A 20,123-nucleotide genomic window follows, 5' to 3' on the forward strand; every position below is an offset into this window, starting at 1 on the left:
TTATTTCAGTCCATGATTTTGTTCCTATTGCTTTTTTTGCCTATCAAGATACCGATTGACATTACAAAACCATGTTTAAAAACCCCCTTGTCCAAGAAAATCAGCATATTAAGACTTGGACATGTCTGGGACATAAGCAAAGTTTAGAAATGGCTGAAAATGTATTTATTTTTCCTTAATGACATACCATTCTTTTTCCTAGAGAGCGTTCAACCAATTCTGTGCTAAACCATATGGTATCTAGTCCTCTCCTCTCTTTTCCCTCACTGCCTTTGAAATTCAAAGCAGATTCTGTGTGAAACTGTTTGTTTATTTTTGGAAAACAGCTAGACTAGGAGAAATGTGCCACTATAGTATGCATATTTGTGGAGAGAAAAAAAGTCATTAGGATTTATTCTTTTTCATTTTACATTATACTCAACATTAAAATTCTATTTAGTTCCGCTCAGTACAGAAAATTTACCTTAGGAAGATATCGTTAACTGACTTGGATGATCTCCTAATTTCAACAGCTGCTGAAGAAATATAATTTGTGACTTAAGTAAAACACAATCGTCTTTAGTGACTGTAAGGAAGCTGAGGTTTTCCAACAGATCTGCAAAAAAAAAAAATCCCTCATACTTCAACATACTTATTTGAAAAATACAAAAATTAGCTCTAAAAGCATCAGTGTAAGAAAAAAATTATAAGAGGGCATTTCTCTCAACAAAACATTCAAAAATTGTATTTAAACATCTGTTTTGAGTTTACACTGTTATTAAAGTGCATTGCACATGAGTTTTGGCATAGGATCTGTAGCTCAGGTTCTTCATGCCAGTTCCACTCTTGGTGGACCAAGCAACCTACACTGTCTCCTGTTGCCGTTTGTTCATTTTGTTCCGGTTCTTAAGTTAAATGGTTTGTTCTTAATGTTATTCCCCCCATGAGTTGTAATGGTTTCACCCCCTTGTCAATTCTGTAAACCCCTCCCCTTTTTTCCTGAACCTTCCTTGTCCATCACCCTGTTCCTGCCCCTGAGCCCCATCAATCCATGTAAACCCCACCTTTTGTTCTAGCTCCTTCCCTGCCATTCATCCCTCCCTCGAGGCCCCATTGGCACTGTGACTGCCGCCCCTCCCACATGTTGTTCCTATTGGCCCCCAACGTTGTAAACCCTCCCTCCAACTCCTCCCCTGAGATNAACCCTCCCTCCAACTCCTCCCCTGAGATTCCCTGATTGGTTCATGTGTTTGTACCCTCCCTTCCTTAAATTGGGATGTTCAGCAGTGTTCGGTGCTCAGAGTCCTTGGGTCCCTGTGTGCCTTTCCAGCCCTCGTCCTACCACCACTCCCCTTTCCTCAATAAACCTTGTTCCTGGAAAGCTGCGTGGACTCTGGGTCTCCTCCATCCTCTTCGTTGAAGCCCACGACGTCGTGCCCCGCAGAGCCTAGCGTGCCGTCAAGGCTCTGAAGGTTCGGTCTGGGGAAAACAGCTCCCAGACCGTTCCCCACTCCTGACGCTGCAAGTGGCCAGTGAGCTGGGCTAGCCGAAGACGTGACGGGTCGCAGCGGGCAGCGTCAGTCTCCCTCCCTGAACACTGTGCTTTTGAGAAAAGGGGAATACAAGGGGATCTAGACTGCTGTCCCTGTTAAGTACCACAGTAGCCCATGCAGGTACATGCTATTTTTTAATCCATCTAATCCAAAATTCTGAGCATAAATGGAAAATCAGGGACTAAATAACTTCTTAGTGGTAGATCCAAAATTTATAGAAAAATTAATATTACTTCTCTCCAGTCATTTCCAGAAAGATATTTTCTCTTCAGAGACACTTCTACAAAAAAAAAAAACCAAAAACCTGCTGACTAGGTTTTTTTGTTGGAGAGCAGCACGATCTGGCAACGCTGTTTTCCCGGCCCCTGACGGTTTTTACTCTTGTGCCAGCAACTGGGGTCACAGATTTATCCGTGCTGGTCCTATGCCCCCATGGCATTATAGATGTTCAAAGGCCAAATAAATACTTTATAACAACCTCATCTTGTCATCTGAATAAAGTGGAGTTTATAAGTGCATTTTGAATAATGAAATCAGCCAGGGCTGTGTTGTTTGAACCCTGCAGAAGAAGTCAGCTAGAATTAACACAAATGAGAATGACTGATGAAAAAAAGCAGCAGAACAGAGATGGCATTTCTGATTTTTCTTTTGTTTTTTTGGATGAGGAAAAGAGAAGATGCTCTCCAGCTGTGTGGAAATAGAGTTCAAATCACAATCATTACCCCATTTTACACAAACCACTGGATTCTTTGGTTAGTATTCAGATAATTAATGAAGAGCAAAGGGAAATTCCTATTTTTACTGAAGACATAGTTCATTTTGCTAGATGGAGTTATTTTATATAGCTGGGGAAAGTGGCATTCTCTGTTCCTGTAAAGGGGGAAAGATAAAAGCTTTGAAGTATTACAAGCTAAACTTTTTAGTGGGGCATAACTCTTAAACTCCCTTGGAGGAAGAAAAAAAAAAAAAAAGAGAGAGTTATGACAATTGGAGTGTTTCTTAGGAGTTCTGTTGATATTGCAAAACTGATGTGCCATGAATAGGTGTTTGAGGCTGCCATCTGATCTTGGGGCTCCATACTATGTAGGATTGTTGCATCTCCACATTTTCATTTTTGATGTAGGTTCATTTCTGGTTTTGAAATTGTGGGGATTTTTCCTGAAAATACCTGAATTTGGAAAATGATTTCCCTTTAGAGGGGAAAGAAGAGGCATAAATAGTGCCCTGCTATGTGATGACAAAGTTTGGAGGATCAGGGGGTGTGAGGAAATCAGCCAGGGGAATCACAGACAAGCACCAATTTGCAGAGTAGGCACCTTTTTGATATAGAATAGAAATAGAAATAGAAATAGAAATAGAAATAGAAATAGAAATGGAATGGAATAGAATAGAATAGAATAGAATAGAATAGAATAGAATAGAATAGAATAGAATAGAATAGAATAGAACAGAACAGAACAGAACAGAACAGAACAGAACAGAACTATTTCAGTGTGAGGGGGCCTGCGATGATCTTCTGGTCCTTTCCCATAGGAGAGCCAGAGTGATCACCTGTCCTCAGCCTGCAGAACAGTGATGAATGAAAAGTTGCATCAGGCCAGTCTTGTTCAATATCCCATCATTTAGAAAGGACTCAGAAAAAATGCAAAACTGTGGGAAGAGTATAGTACTTTTCCACAATACTTTGAGTTCCAGAAGTAACCTGCATTGCCTCAGGGCAATTCCCTCTGGAAATCTCCAGTGGTCTGATGCATCTTGGGCACATATATAGGCTGCTGTTATTTTCTATTTAGGTATGCATTTTATATAGATGTGCAGACTCACTGTGTAAAGTCATGGTCCCTGACCCATGGCAAGATGTTTACGTGGCCTCTGACATTGCTTGCAGAGACAGGAAGTAAAGAATAGAATTCTGAAATTTGCAAAGGATTTCACAGGGAAACTTGTAGGGGAAGGAGGTGCCTGCAGCATGTTACGTGGTCAGCACAAAACATGTTACTCAAGAGCTGTGGGAGTCTGAAAGGAGATCTGGTCAGCAGTATCTGCCACAATTAGGCATAAACATGTTTCCAAACTTCCCCAGAACTGCTCAGTTTGTTTTCTTTCACCATACCGCTCTACAGAGATGACTGGAAGTGGAGCTCCAACAAAGGATTTCCTCAGGGTACTGAGTGGTCCATGAAGTCAGCACCAGGGCTAGAAATATGATGGTCCTTGGCTGGCAATCTGCAGAAAGCTACCGGGATGTTCACAAAGTTATTAAAAGAGCAGAGCAACTCAGGCCAAGGAAGCGTGTGCTCACTGTGCTGAGGTGTAATCACATCTGCCAGTGAAGTGGGAGAATATTTCATTCTCTGTCCATCCAGGAAATGGAAAAGTAGTGGAAAGCATTAAAATGTTTCCAGAGCACTTAGACAAGGATTTGCACATAGTGATCACAAGCAGTCCTTTTCAAGGTACTATCAATTATATTACCTTTGGAGGGGGCAATGGCATTTTTACCAAGAAGATTTCTGCCCTGCACTGCTTTGGCTGTGTCTGACAGTAGATCAGACTTTGTGCATAGTCTCATGAGCTGAAATTCCTTGCCCATGTGAAGATTTGAGAAAGGTTGAGTGTTATTAAAATTCAGGGTGCACTGGGCTTTATCAAGAGTTAAAATATTTATCGAGCCACAGCCCATCAATAATCACAGCAGGCAGTGCTGTGGACTTAGCTCAGTTTCAGATAATAGCAATGTTGCCACCATATTAACTTGGAAGATAGATGGAAATGAGAATATGATTAATCATTGTGAGCCTTGCTTGGCTGATGTGTGTTTGCCTTTTAGGTAATGTATATGCATGACTTTTTTGAATGCACAAATATCTATTATGGATGTACTGCCACACAGTTTCTTTCAGATTTAGTTAAATAGAGTGAATCATTTTGAGAGGAGTCAGGCAGTTTGAATACTTTGCATTGCGGTCACAGGCGAACAAAACTCAGCTGTATCCCCACACATCATGTGCATGCAATTTTTAGCAGTGTTCATTTCTACTATCAAAAGTACATGATAGGTGTTTTAAATCATGGACATATTATGAAAATTCCCTGTACTTTTCCTTATGTGTAATCCCATAGCTTTTTCAGGGAAGTGACAGTGAAAGGAAGGCAAGGGTAGTATTTTGTGATATCTTGATTCTTCAGGATAAATAGCATTGTTCTGATAAAGATCAGCACAATTGTTGTGGTTTAACCCCAGCTGGCAACTAAGTTCCATACGGCCACTGGCTCATCCCTCTCTGTGGGATGGGGGAGAAAATCAGAAGGGTAAAAATGAGAGAACTCCTGAGTTGAGGTGAATGTGGAAAGCAAAATCCTTGCACACAAGCTAAATAAAACAAAGAGTGCATTCACCATTTCCTATGGGTGTTCAGCCATCTCCAGGAAGCCTCTGCTCCATTACATGTACAGGTTATTTGGGAAGAGAAATGCCAACACTCTGAGCATCCTCCCTTCATCCTTCTTTGTCCAGCTCTGTGTGCTGAGCATGATGCCATGAGGTCTGGGATATCTCTCTGGTCAGGTGGGGTCACCTGTCCCAGCTGTGTCCCCCCCAGGTCCTTGTGCAGCCCCAGCCCTCTCTCTGGTGGGGCAGGGTGAGGATCTTGAAAGTTTTTGGCTCTGTGCAAGCCCTGCTCAGCAATAACAAACATTCCTCTGTTACATCAGCACAAACCCAAAAGATAGCTCCATACTGCCACTATGAACTCTACCCCAGACAAAACCAGAACACCAGTGGCCAAAAAAGAGAAAACTGTTTTTTCATGCTTGCAGCAGACTGGCAATGAATTCAAATTTATATGATTATCTATTTCTTTTGGAGTCCTAACATTACCCTTGGCAGGGTAGGTATATAAATATGTATTTGAAAATAAGTGTTTCCATGGGGCTGCAGCATATGGAAGTTTTGAAGACAAGAAAATTTTGTAGAGGTGAAAGATATGAAAAGTTGCTTCAGGCATTGTGGCTTCCACTTATACAGCCTAGAGATTTTTTTTTCCAGCTGTCTGGATTTGATGTGTATCTTCTCTTTTGAATATGATTGTAGGCAAACTGGCTCTGATCTTTATACTACCAGTTAGCAGAAGCCTTTGAACGTTTCCAAGGTGCTGTGTAGCTGATCATCCAGCCTTCTGGTGGAAAGATAAAAGATTTTGATGGGGCTTATCAGAGTTCTGTTTCAAATACCTAAAAGCTTACTCTACATCCCACAGGTCAAATTTTAGAAGAAAAATTATTTGATGCAACACTGTCTTGTTTAGAGGGAAAAGAAGCATATGTTCTGAGAGAATCTCACAGGATGTCTAAGAAACATATTTCGACTCAAGATATAGACTCATCTAGGCAAATAAAAGCTTGAACCACGGAAACCAGCATTTTCTTGAATTAAAATTCACTTTCTATTGGAATATCCAGGTCTTAAGATTTTGTTTATTGGATGAAAAAGCGACATTTTCTGTGGGGAAAAAAAAAAAAAAAAAAAGAATTTAAAAAAAAATCTTTATTTTATTGGAAAATCAGGTCTAGGCTGTTTGGGTACTAATTTTTTGTCAGATACATCTGAACCTTACATTTGTATTAATCCCTCATGCCCAAACCAATCTTTTCAAAGTGGGCCCCAGCCTTTGGCTTTCTCAGGCACAGCCATACCACCAGCTCCCGCAGTCACAGCAGTAAGACTGAAGATATGAACACTAGAGACAGCTATGTTCTCTCATTTTCTGTCTGAGAACACTCCACTTCCTTGGCAACAACCCTAAGGCTTATTGCTGCCTTCCTGAGCTTCAGCTGGGATACTCATGAGCAGAACCACATCATAACCAGTGAGACAGGAACTCAGAAACGCTGAGCTGTTTAATCAGACCAGAATCTTTGTTGCAATCCAACAGTTTCTCCCCACCCAAGTTATAAAACTGTTTCCTAATCATCTCTTCCAAGAGATGGAGAATTAAAAATCGTCTGGAGTTCCTGACAAGATCAGTTAGGATTTTTAATATCCTTGTTCTGCTAAATTTCCAGTTTCTGGGTGGAGGCGTGAAGAGTGTATATTCTTGTTTAAGCGTATATGGATGTTACAGTTCTACAGGCTGTATAGTTGTATGATTCCATATGTGCTTACCTTCTCCTGATGTTTATGGAAGCTCTGTGGAAGTGCCCTTGTGAAAGAATGTTTTAGAGAAGGGAATATTCAGCTAGGCAGGGTCTTCCTGTTAACACTTTTATTGCATTTCTAGAAGAAACCTTTCTTGCTGTAAGAAATAATGAGAAAATCAGCTTGCTTGATGACCTAATGCAAAACCAGTTATAGAGTGTGTACTCACTGGACAGGACCAGAAATACCTCAGCTTTCTAAATTCACAGGACCCATTTGTTTTACTCACACTGTATTTAACACAGCTTCTCTTGAAAGGGAGCATGTCCAGCAGAGCTCAACATCATGCACTGGGTCTGGTCAGTGACATCCGTAGACATGGTGATGGATGGAAACCCCCATCCTTAAAAATTAGTGCCTGTATTAAATGAAATGGACTTAAATTTCAGATTCACCACTGCAATTTAATATTTTTTTATTAATTTTTTTAATTGCAATTCATTATTTAATTCAACTGGTAGCAAACACCACACAGAAAGAAAAAATATATTTCAGTCATAATTTCTTGAACCAAGTGTATAGTTGTTACTACCACTGGTGCTTGAAAATTTTATTTTTGGGCCAGTATCATTTCTCCATGTTAAAGCTGAAAAGACTGGTTAGAATCTGGAGACTGAAAATAAAGGAGACACAGGCTATCAGGGAGTTGTATCATCAGGAAGCTGTGAAATGGAACAGGTTTTTGTGAACACTCAATGGTCAATATGAAATAACAGGACATCAGATGTGGTTTGTAAGAGATGAAAATCTTTAAACTAAGCAGTTAAAAGAATGTGAGCTAGGAGAACACTTACTTCATAACTGTATTGTCAGCAGAAACACTATTTTCTGCAGTCATTTGAAATTACAGGCAATTATAATTACATGCCAGAGAGAACTGCAGGCTGGCTGGCTCAGAGGCAGCACCTCTGTAGTGCTGGGGCTCTGACAGCAGGAAAATGCATCACGATGGAGCACCTGAAACTCTCCAAGGAGCAGAGGCAGAAGTGGAGGTGTCCTCCCCCCATGCTGCTGCTGGTACAGACTGTGAGGTGGGAAAGCTTTTCAGGCAGTACAACAGCAACTTCATCTCAGCACACCAGTGTGAGGCTGCTGCTGCTCATCATTCCTGCTTCCTCATAAGCATATGGAGCCCAGCAAGCAGGCTGTGAAGCGCAGTGATGGTCTTTGATTAACCTGTGCCATGAGCAGACCCCGAGGGACAGACCTTGACATCAGGACACAACCTGTAACTTTCACTCAGATAAGATTCCATCCCATCTCCTGTCTTTGGCAACCTACATCCACTTCATACTCCACTTCTACTGCTATTGTAGTGGGGTAGAGGCCATCAGTGCATAAGGCTTCCATGCACACAACCTCCATCAGACCTGGCTGCTCACCTGCTCACCCATCAGGATCTGGCGCTGGCTTCCAAAGGCTCATCAGCTGAGATCCTGACTCCTGTAATGAACCTTGTTTTGCTTAGCCTTTTAGCCCACAATAGGGTGGGGTTTGTTGTATGCTGAAGTCTTGTATTGTGGGGAGCAGCAACTATTTGGGGAACCATAGCTCTGCTCCTCCACCCTACAAAGCCAACCAAGCCCTGGTGTATTTGTCCCTCACTTGGTCACGTCACCTGTGTGTACAAAACAGTATATAAAACAGTATATTCCCTGTGCATTGTTAACTCTTTAACTCCTCTTCACATTCAGAATTTCTTTTCTTTCATTTCTTCTTTGTCTGAATTAATACACTTTTGTTAGTCACTTCTGTTTTCCTTTTCACTTCTTATTCAGTGAGCACCTTTTCTTCACAGCTATCACTTTTTTAATTGTAGCTTTTCCTTCTTTCCGTAGTTTTTGTTTTCTTTTTTTTTTTGAATGAATATTTATCTTTTAATTAAATCACCAGGAGGCATATTTAGAAACCCCAGGATTCACTTTGAACTATGAAAAGGAAAAGGCTTACTCTGTGCCATAAACAAAATGTTAATTTGAATGAATTGAAGGAAATGCTCTGCCTGTGATAGACTTGTTCTTGAAATGCTCTGACTATGATAGACTTGTTTCTAAATAATTAATAATTTCAGCCAGAAAAGTAAACATTATGACCATGAATTTTGCTTCTGGTCCTACGAGTGTCAGCCTGGAACAGTTCTGCAGATACAAGCTGAATAGATCTCATGTGATATTGGTTCAGCCAAAAGCAGTCTTTAGGCTGAAAGAACCATGGAAAAAATGCATTTTGGTCTGTGTTGTGTCCAAGTGCTCTCCTCCACCCCTAGTGCCTCGTTTTTCAGAGGTGTGGTTTCCCTCATGGCTGATAACTGAAACATGGTGATAACTGGAGTGAGGAGCAGGGGATTCAGGTGCCCATTGGCTGGGGAAAAGACTGATGGCTACTGAAACCTCATCTGGAACAGGTGGGGAAGTGTCCCTTGGCCAGGAGAAGCCTGTGGGGAGGGAAGGGGTAGTGGCATGTGCCAGTGTCTCTAATGTCCCTTGGCTCCTTGAAGCATTGGCTTAAGATACTCTAGACAGTGTGCCTCTGGCTTGTGGTCCAACTTCCCTTCTGCACTTTGAAATGGGAGGAATAATAACTTCTCTTTTATCTTTCTTCTTTCCTTCTGTGAATGTTGAATGCTTGGTATACAGATCTTCATGATTATGATGTGGAAGAGGGGAAAAAAGAGTGTGTGATGCTGAGGGAGAAGAAAATGGTCCTTGGAAAAACTGATTTCTGAAAAGTAAGGACTCTTCCAAGCTTCATTACACCTTCATTCCCCTCTACTCTGCACCTCTTTTGGCAATTATTGATGATCTCTTCATTCTTCTCTTTCCTGAATAGCTCTGCAAAAGAGGGACAATCACACAGATCTTTATATTGCCTGCTAATCCAAAACTGAAGCAAATGGTACAAAGCTAAAAATTGCATTTGACCATTTCATGTCAGTCACATGCAGAGAAGGCATAACAATACAGACCTAGAGATAAATGGAGTTATTGCAGATATATAACAAGTATTATCTTGCATAACATTCTTATTTAGTATTTCACACAATGCATGATAAATAGCTATTCTCCACTGGAGATCAGTTTATTCAAAGGTTCATTAAATTAGTCACATTAATAGGGGTGGCTCTTAAAGAGACATCTCCAGATTCCTGTTGAATTCATATACTAAAGATGCATGACAGACCATTTCACACACTTTCATAGTCCTTACAAAACCTTCTGCTGACATCTTCCAAGAGGCACTTGGCAAAATAACCCTTTGGTTTAGCCCATGACCAAATGCATGGTCTGGCTCACAGTTGTGTATTTCCCATGAAAACATGAATCCTCAGATGTAGCTTGCTGCATAACATCACAAGATTTCTTGGCAGCATAAGACAAAGGAGAGAGAAAAAAAATATTCCAAGTAGTTTTTTAATAATTAAAAGGAATAAATTGTTTTGCCTTTAGTCCTTTCCCAAGAGTCTGAGACTTAACATATCTACCAATTCTATTTCCAGTCTATACAGATTCTTATAATGTATTAGTACCCTGTCCTTTCCAATAACATTTTTCATATATTACATGAGGATCAAATCACTCTTGGGCAGTGTCTACCCTCAAGCCATGCTTTCTGGCATAAAAATAGCATTAAAAAACCCCAAAGCAGGAGTCCTACAATGCAAATGTGCCAACAAAGTGATTAGCATGTTAAAAATGAACATTAATTTTACATGTAACAAAAGTGGGAAAATGCATGGGTTTTAGAGTGTGTGAGAAAATTTCGAGCCAAATTGCTTGTTTCCACTGTAATAGAATTGCAGTGATAAGTTTTTAGATTTTCTATGATACAGAGTAATTTCAAGATAAGAAAGTATTAAATATTATTCAACTCTAATAGAGGAAAAGCTACTTAAACCTATCAGTCTTTACAAGGCACTTATTTTTTCTGTACGTGAGGTGATTCTTAACAGGGATTTGAAGAAATGTTAATAGAGTTTTCTCTCCCTGGAATTAGAAAACTATGGGGTCTGAAAAGAAATACCTGACTTAAAATTTTGATCACAGATTCAGAAAATTATTAGAAAAATAGATTTGTGGAATAGTGTTATTAATATTGAAATCAGTAATACCTCTAAAGAGTCATAATTCCTCTCTGCTAACAAGACTCTTAGAGAGATTTATTTTCTCTCACTGAATAATATGAGTCTCAAATCGAAAGAGTGATTACTTTGGCAGTGAATTTCTAAAGTGTAGCAGTCAGGAGAAAGTACCTGCTTTTATGGAATTGCCCTTTGAAATATAAAGTTCAACCCTGCATTAATGAATCTGCGCACACTTTTGCCAGTGTATGCTACTGGTGTTTTGTAGTGTCTTAGAAAGATCATAAATTATTTATTCGACAGTTTGGGATTTTTTTAATGCTGCATTGTTCTTTTTAATTAAAAAAAAATTATGTCAGAGAGGAGGTGTCCTTCATTCTGTGCAGAGAGCTGCTGACATGCAGGTCTTCTTATTCCTCCAGGAAAAGTAGCTGAAGCCTCTAATAATTGTTTTTGAGAACCCAGTGAGGTACCCAACACTGCTGCTAGCTCTCAGGAAGCTCTACAATGTGGTGAAAAATACCCAGGAGCAGAAATCCCACCAAGAAGTTGACCCTCTGAATCCCACCGAGAAATGAACCTCCTGAATGGCAGCACAGAAGAGCTGGCAAAGGCTTCCATGAAGAAAGAAGTGCCTGTGGAGGTAGGAGTCTTTTCCTGTGAACCTTGTTGATCTAGTTTAGAGATGGGACTTTCCCAACCCCTTGAACCTGACTCTTTCTGCTGTGCAGCTGAATACCTGACCTGGTGCCTAGAATTGCTTTTGATCTGTACCAGTCAGAGACAAACATCTTGCTTCTGTTTGTGTCTCAAAACATGTCTAGAAACAGCTTTTGAGTAAATTAACCTGTTTTCCAGTGTACAACTTTTCCCTGGACTGAAATTTCTAATGATTATTTCCAGATTTTCCTTACTCTCAGCTGCTTTAGTTTTGGGGGTTTTTTTGCTTTTTTTTTTTTTTTTAGGTGGCTCAAGGCCCCATCCAACATCTACCTTCTTTCAGTAACCGTCTCCCACATTAATGCTTTATGAATTTGAAGATTTGTTCCTTAGTTCCCCTTTTAATCCTCACCTCTCTTTCTCCCTCTTTTCTCTCTCCCCCTCTCTTTTTAGTTCACTAGTTTTCAGGTTGATTATCTGTTTCAAAAACCTCGGGCTTCAAATCCCTCTCCCTCTCCCACACCTTCCTTATCCTGTGTCAGAGCATTATAGGTTACACTGGTCCAGTAATCAATTGAATCTGTTGCATATTCAGAAAATTAACACTGCTTTACTGTACCTCATTTAGAAGTCCCCAAACCCTTAGCTGAATCTTGACAGCTGGACTTGGTCTGAAATACAGTAAATAAGTTTATTTGTGTGATTGCAGCAAGAGATCCTGTAACATGACAGAAAGGATGTGGGCAGGTATTGTTCATTCATGCTGGTGTTCCTGAGGTGCCTTTTTGGCTGATGATGTGCCAAATTGTCCTGCCTTTATCTTAGTTTCCCAAACCCATTTTCTGTCTTAAATTCAGCTCCACTAATGATCACAACAATTTCAGTGCCAAGCCAGACACAGTTGGCTACTTATTTTAACCACACGGTCATTTAAATATTGCTCTGAGCTACTCAACATACAGCAGAGGTTCCTCAGATCTGCTCTCATCCATGCAGGTGCAGAAGGCAGCTAACTATTACCATCTGGTCTCTGGAACTACATTTGCAAAGGCAGCCAGAAAACAGACACCTGTTTGGAACAGGATCGCAAAATAAATCATAGCTAAATTATGGTGCAAGAAGGGTATGAGGGAACCAAAAACTGAGAGAGGAAATGGACAGCTCATTCCTTACCTGCAGAGAAAATAAAAAACAAAACCAAAACCAAAAAAACAAGTAGGGTAAGAGGGACAAAGCTGTTGGGATTGTAAATTACATGTACAGTGAGGAAATGGGAAACCCATTTGTAAATTTAGTTGAAGGAAAGGCAGATGCTGTTGCTGCTGCTGCACTTTCTGTCAGATCCTTTGCCAGTTTATGTTATCTGTCAGGGAAGTGCTGTTTGTTCAACTCTGGCTGAACCATGGGTAAGTCTACATTGGGCTATTAGCTTAGCATAGAGAGGTGTGTCAGGTTTTGCTGCTGATTTTGTGTTCATACAATCATTGAAGGGTTTGGATTGGAAGGGACCATAAAGATCATCTAGTTCCAACCCCCCTGCCATGGGGGCTTCCACTAGACCAGGTTATTCAGAGGCCCTTGAACAACTTCTATGGATGGGGTACCCATGACTTCTCTGGGCAACCTGTTCCAGTGCCTCACCACCCTCACAGTAAAGAATTTCTTCTTAATATCTATCTAAACCTGCCTTCTTTGAGTCTAAAGCACTTTACCCCTTTATCTTAGCACAATATGCATGTGTAAAAAGTCCCTCTTTCCCTTGTTATAGGCCTTATTTAGGTACTGGAAGGTGATTACAAATTGTCCCCAGCACCTTCTCTTCCCCAGGCTGAGCAGCCCCAGCTCTCACTCTCAGCCTGTCCTCATGGCAGAGGTGCTCCAGCCCTCAGTTTATCTTCACAGCCCTCCCCTGGACCTGCTCTAACAGGGCTCCCAATCTGCTGCCATTGCCACTTCTGCTGAGTGACTTCTGCCACTTTTTCCCTCTTGCAGGAACAGATCTCTTACAACTGCCAAGCATTCTCATAACCCCTGACTGATCATAACTCTGCTGACTTCAAGCAGCACAACAACAAAAATGTGCTTACGCAATTAGAAACCAGATTTGCTTGCATTTTATTTCTGGTGGTTATCTGAAAGTGAACTAAAATTACTTATAAGTAAGACCCTGCCATTTACATATAATTAGGACCCCTGGCATCTTGATTGTAAGATTTATCAATATTTAAATATTGGCAATATAGTCCTTGTTTATCAGCTTTTATCTGCTCAGATTCCAAACACCACATAAATATTTATTTACTTTTAAATAAGTTTTCACTACAGCAACTTGGTGAAAGTGGATCGTGGACTTCAGGCAAAGTATTGTCCTAATACTGCCTTAAAAACAATTTCTTCTTTCCTGCCTTGGTGTGGCAGGAGATCATGCTACATCTTTACAGTAATCATTACTTTTTTTATTTTCTAAAATTAAAGAGAAACTGTTTTTTCTCCAAGACATTGTGACATTATGTTCTGTAAAGTGTATAGAGCAGATGTTTTCTTCTATCTGTGTGACCTTATCCTTGCATTTGACTCCTGCTTGTTGACACAGATTTTAATTGCAGATCCTTCTCCCATCAAACAGCGATAGATCTTCAAAGGGATGTAGCTATAGCTCTAAATTACAATGCATGGGTGTGTGTTTAATACCTCAGGTTACCCACTAGCTCAGGATAGTAGATGATTCAGGACAGGAAGTCTCTAACAGAGCAGCAAGGTTATTTTGATCAAGTTTCCTTGTGTGTGCTGTTCCTTTGGTTTGGAAGACACAACATTATGCAGTAATTTAGGCTTGATTTCATAAATAACAGCCTAACAGCCTTGGCTTCCAGTTTGATTCAGTCTTCCTTTGCTTCACATTTTCCGGGCATTTCCTGCCAAGCTACATTTATTCTTCCTTAGCAGATTGCTCTCTGCTATCTCCAGGTTTCTCTTACACCAAGCCCCTTTAGGCACCGTATCACATCTTTTGAGCTGTACTTTCCTGTGAACTGCAGAGGAGCTGAGTGGAAACTGCAGTTCGAGGAACTGGTAATTTGGCAGGACCTTGTTCATGCCATAAATCAAACTGACAATAAATCACTAACTATTATTTGGTATGGCTAGAACTGAAATGAATATTGTATTTGGAAGAGTCCTTTTCTCCTTCTGTCCTGAGAAGCCACATGTTTCTATTTCTCTGTCCAAAAATGAGGACCAGCAATATTATCCCAAGGTATAGGAAATTAAAACAACTTTTCATCCATGTTATAAATATTATTTGCTTAAGCTAATGTTTTCATAATTATTTTTTTTTTTGTCTCACAACCTACTAGATACCTAGAAGGGTGTTTCAGTTAGTTCATTCCAGTATATTAGTTCTTCAAAAAGAGACAAATTGGAAGAGGAAAAGTGATTGTCTTTCTCATTAACAATGTAACACTGGCATTTAACTTTTTGGGTTTTTTGTAAGATTTACTAAAAAGCTGCCTGTGGCTGGATGATAACATATAAAAATTGTGTTTATGGATGTATTACTTCAATATACCTCTAATAATGAGATGCTGTAAACTCACATGCAGAATTTGTTAACTCATAAAGTGAATAAAAAATTAAAACTAGACCAAACAAATTGGGCCAAGCTTCTACATCTTGAAGGTGAAGTAGAAATTAATAATGTTTCCTGGATTAAGAAGCCCTGTTGTGTAAGCAAATGGAGCGAGCCCATCTGTGAGAGCTAGGAAAGGAGGAAAAACATCCAAGGGTCCCATTCAGAACCTGTTTTCAAACCTGCTGGCTTTCTGATGCTGTTAGATCTGGGACTGTGAGCCAGCTGAGGTTGGAACTCAACCCTGGAAAATGAGAAAAAGAAATGCTGTTGAGCTGCAAATCCAGGTTTCCTGCACTGCTGAGATGTCTCTCTGTTATCAGTCTTGGACCTCAGGGAAGCTGCGTGTCCAGAGAGCATGTTGTCTGGGTCAGCAGCAGCCTGGATATCCTGGTCAGGAAATGAAGTAATTTCACATATTAAAGCTCTCAGAGAACCCTGGTAGCCTGCAGTGGCCCATCCTAAGGGATTTCTCAGAATCACCACATCTCAGCAATCAAATAGAACAGTAGATCAGCAGTGACTTCTGGCTTGGCACCGGCTGATAATACCAAACAGAAAGAGAGTTGTACAGCAAGACTTGGTCCCAAGGTTGGGAAATATTCAGAACCACAATTGGATTGTCACGAGCATGGTGCAGAAATGTGTTGTGTTCATGCTTGGTTCTGTGAATGTTATTTTTGGTAACAGGTATGATAATTTATGGCATTGTGGAACATCAAGTGTGCAGATGCTGCCAAGTGATAAAGTGGCAGTGTTATCAGTTTGTGTTAGCTCAACATGTAGGAAGTCAAGGTCTTAGCAGCCCTGGTGCAATGTGTTCAAGTGCTCATTTGTCCCACAAACTCTGCCAAGACACCCCCCTCTCACATCCCTGTGAGAAATAATGATTTGAGTTGCACAGGTGTTTGGAATATGGAGAAGTGACTATTCAGGTGCTACAAATTGAACATTGCTCCTTGTGCTCAGGAGACAGCTTGAATCTACACACAAAAGCTGTATTGAAAAGAGACAGGAGAATTGTTAGACTTTGCAAGGAAAGACTTACAGGCTGTCTGAAATTAGGTTTTTGGCAACAATTTAATTTCAAATGTCGTCTTTAGTTCTGTTCCAGAAACATACTTGGTAAAGTATAATATAAAATAATTCTGTATTTCCAGCCAAGCCCAGTAGAGTCACTGGAGAATTTCTTTAGATTTCTCTTCATTCTGTGAAAAATAAATGAGTCCTGTTTGCAAAGATTGCATATACCTCAAACTCCCTGCTGTAGAATATTAATAAATAACTATTTTCACACAAAAAGCTCTCTTTTGTGAGAAAACCTTCAAGATTTGTTCTTTTATTACTGCCTTTATAATGATCCAAAATCTGGCCTCATTAGTTCCTGTTGCACAGAAATGGCAATATGCTTGAGAGCATTGAGTCTGAGCAAGCATTTCATTGAGGTCTTTAACTGTGCTAAGATTATGTGAGATGCTCCCCAGTCTACAGCAAAGGCCTGGGGCTTACTGGTATAGCATGGACTTTTCCCAGTTAACCAGTCTGCCTGTGGCAGCTGTCTTTGCCAGTAGTACCACATGTAATCCACGTGCAGGATTAGCTCTGGTGCTCACCCGTGTGTGAGCTAGGGGAAGGTTTAATTGAAGTTTATTTTATGCACCCCTGTATTATGATGTATGAGTCAAACTTCAGGTGTTCTCTTGTTTTTCAGAAAATGCCTATTTTCTGTCTCTACTAGTCATATTTACTTTTGTCTTTCTAAGCCCCAAGGTCTGTAAAGCTGGCCCAACTTCTTTATGCAAATGTAGTACAAAAGTTAAAAAAATATCCCCTGAAACACAAATCACTAGGTTGTATTAGAATGGATTCCTGTACTCAAACAAAATTCTCACTTAAATGTAGAAACTGGGGCACACATTTACTCTGTAATAAGCTTTCTTTTTTAAAAAAGGGAATCAAAGGAGTTCCTTGAAGAATATCTGAATATAGAGTTAACCAAGAGCCCAGGATGGTTTTAAGAGAAGAAACATCCACTGGTTATGGAAAGTAAAATATATTTATAGCTGTCTAAAACACATAATGAAATATTTTGGTGTCCTTGGAAATATATGTAGCATACACTTTGGTTTTTTTGGAGTGAGAGAAAAAAATATTCACTTTTAGCTAACTTGAGGAAAGTCAAGCCCTTAATTCTTGTTTCCTGCTGGCAGTTCTTTGTCATGCTGAGTTATGAACAAATGCAAAATGGTGAGTCAGATTTTCTAAATGAGGGGTGAGAAAAATGGGAATTATATTTTTAGAAAAAGAGAGAACTGAGGCATAGAGACCATTTGAAACAAACCTGCTTTCAAAAATACTGGCCATATTAAAAATAAAGGGAGCACAGATTCTGTATGTCAGGCCTACAAAACTGAATGTCTGAGAGGAAGTTTTCTTATCCTGATGTAAACCAGCTTGGAAAAAATCTTCTTGCCTCCAGAGACTGTTAAAAAGTGTTCTCTCTCATCAACATGTGTATTTTATTTATTCTGGATTGTCTGGATAAGATTGTGATCTGGGATATTTACCTGCTCAGTCTCATAAAAAAAAAAAAAAAAAAAAAAGGCTTATTTAGTTTTGCAATATGAAAATTATTGACACAAAGTTATTACACACTAAGACCATAAAGCTAGCAAAAAAAAAGTATATAAATAAAATTCATAAAAATATACCTAAATAATTGGCATGAGTACAATAAATATATGGGATTAATTCATTTTTCTGTATATCAGGCCATGTTTTACAGTTAAAGATTTTTGTTTATTGAATAGATTTTACTGCTCTTTAGTGAGCAAATGCCTTTTGACCCTGTTGCTACAAATTTCAGAATTTTAGAGCTAGTGTATCTTGCCTTCCAGTATCTTGTTTTCCTTGACTGGAAGATGAAAACAAATTGTCTTTGCCCTTTTTTTCCTGGATGTCATATGATGTAGCTATTGCACTGGTCTAAACTAAATAGCTGAAACAAAGACAGCTGTTGGAAATGAAAGTTGTTGTTGAAAAATATTTTAACACCTTAATATGCTTTGGTTTCAGGTTCTGAACTTGGCTCTTCACCAGTTTGATGCCTTCTGAAATTTTGACTGAAGATTTGGATATTTTCAGTATAAGTATTCTCTAAGTATATGCAATCTGTCATAGACAGCTCATGTGAAATATCAAAACTAATTTGCATTAAATCTACGATAAAGGAAAAAGCAAGGTTTTGTTTTGCTCTTTTTTCTTTAATTTAAAACATATTTTAATTTATTTTGCCTAGGTATTTGCAGTATGGAGAGCTCAAAAACTGTGGTGCATATTGGAGAGAGCTGTGGAATGCTCCAGACTGATTTAGGTCCGTCTCCATCCAAACCCCCCTGCACAGGAAAACTTGGCCAACACCTGTTACCTCTTGGCACCTTCCATGCTGTCCCCTACAAGAGAAACATGCAAAGTGCAAGGTTTTGTTCTGCACTCTTTCAGTTCTTCATATTTTTATATAAAAATATATAAATATATAATATATCTGTGCAGATACCTCCATCATCTTCGATGTGCCTTAAGCTAGGAATGGCACTGATTTTCATAGCTATCTATTGCTTTAGACTCTTAGCTCTGGGCTGCCTTTTTATGTCACTGACAGGTTATATAAAACCACAAACACCTTTAAATAGCTACATAACGCCTCTAGACCTGTGTACAATCTGATTTACTCTGCCTATTAAATTGGCATTATTCACTGCTCTTTTCCTCATATTCCTGCTATTCAGAAATCCATGCAGTACACCAATCAAATTCCCAGGATTAAATTTAACTTTTGAATTTGTCTGCACCCTCATACCTCTTGTTGTTAATTCTTGACCCTAAGAAGAAGACATTGTACAGTATTTCCCAGTGAACTGAAATAATCCTTAAAAGGGTTGGGTAGTGGGAATTTTGCAAGACAAAGTGGAGAATTTCCCAGACATCACTGCAGGGGAGGTATGAATTGTTGCTACTGTGTGAGCCTTTGCATCCAGTTATCTGCTTTGTGTTTATTTATGATGCATGAATTATACAACGCAGGCAGGCTCTTTCAATTACTTAATAAAATACAAATATGTAAATACAGGTACCATCCCCAACACACTGTTTTCAATTCTTATCTACTGCAGCACATTTCCTGGATTTTACTCCTTCCAGCCTTGCTGGTAGTAGGTGCTGATTCGATAAAGAAAACAGGAAATAATTCTTCATTTCAATAATTCATGGAAAATGAACAGAAACTATGATATCTGTGACACATGAGAGCACACATCTCAAACTGGGGTATTAGTATTCAGTGCTGGGACTGTAGCCCTGGAACATATGCTTAAAATATTTCTAAGCCCCTTTGGAATACCATTTCAATAGAAATTCAGTAATCTGTTGATTACTCAGTCACACACAGAAAATTATTACTCGACACAGAAAATTATGATATAATTGGAGCTCTTTAATTGCCAGTTATGTCCTTTGGTTGATCCCCTGAAACAATGTTATTAGTATTTAATGTAAAATTTCTGCAGTAAAAAAGGTGAATTTATGGGGTGAAAGGACAATCTTCCATTTAATGAAATATAACTGGCAGATGGAAACATGAAATAAAGTGCCTCCTGCCAGCTTTTACTATACCTGCTCATAAACTTTCCTTCCTTGAGACACTAGAAAGAGTTTCCTTGGGACAATTAGCACTTACTGAAGGATCTGTTCTTCCTCTACCTTCACAACCGTGCAGCTTTTTTATAATTTTTAATATATTATCCAGCACTTCAGTTAAATGGGTGGTTGAGTGGAGTTGTGTGGCTCTCGTGAACACGAGAACATGCCAAAGTATGACAGAAGCTGCTGTGGAGTTTAGGTCCCTTAAAGGATAATATTTTACATGGGATCTAAGAGTAAAAAAGGTTTACTGCTGCCTGAATGGAGCCTGTATACCCCAGCTTGTTTTACTGACTTCTTCCCTGGAATTTTAAATCTATATTGTTTTGG

The 20,123-nt window shown here is 39.4% G+C and overlaps 1 long non-coding RNA gene across 1 annotated transcript; it reads left to right on the plus strand.

Annotated features, from left to right (window-relative positions):
* Positions 1-1,182: 1,182 nt before the first annotated feature.
* LOC107214029 lies at positions 1,183-18,395 on the plus strand. The gene is made up of 4 exons (XR_001524871.2): positions 1,183-1,652; positions 9,366-9,457; positions 11,230-11,450; positions 18,171-18,395. It is a non-coding gene; the product is annotated as an uncharacterized LOC107214029 (long non-coding RNA).
* The last annotated feature ends 1,728 nt before the right edge of the window (positions 18,396-20,123 follow it).

This window comes from Parus major, chromosome 2 (assembly GCF_001522545.3).
Source record: "Parus major isolate Abel chromosome 2, Parus_major1.1, whole genome shotgun sequence".
NCBI classification, from domain to species: domain Eukaryota; kingdom Metazoa; phylum Chordata; class Aves; order Passeriformes; family Paridae; genus Parus; species Parus major.